Raw genomic sequence first — 446 nt, forward strand, 5'->3', positions numbered from 1 at the left:
AAACTCGATATAACATTTATGAAAATATTTTCATATTTACCCTCGTCACTTATGTTACCACACTGAAAATCAAATCAGCGTTAGTTTCGCGAAACAATTTACCCGTCGACCTAAATATAGATATTTTATATAAAAAATATACTTTAACCTCAACCCTTGTCTGAAATATGGTATGGTTATTAGATATTATAAAATACAAACATAAATCTCTATGTATGTATATATTATTCTATCCTGATATAAATTTTTCGAAACAGTACACACTTGATACGAACGATAATTAACTTTACTCTAGACATTAGAAATACTTTTTGCACAAGTTTACGCTTTAATTCTTAGTAATTCTTCAAGATACGAGTTTATTAATATCTTGTACAAACTTTGCTATTAACAAAATGTTAAGATTTATAATATTCTGATAACGTAATAAAGTTACGGTAAAGTAA

This window comes from Papilio polytes, unplaced genomic scaffold, assembly GCF_000836215.1.
Source record: "Papilio polytes unplaced genomic scaffold, Ppol_1.0 DF823731.1, whole genome shotgun sequence".
In the NCBI taxonomy this organism is placed as follows: domain Eukaryota; kingdom Metazoa; phylum Arthropoda; class Insecta; order Lepidoptera; family Papilionidae; genus Papilio; species Papilio polytes.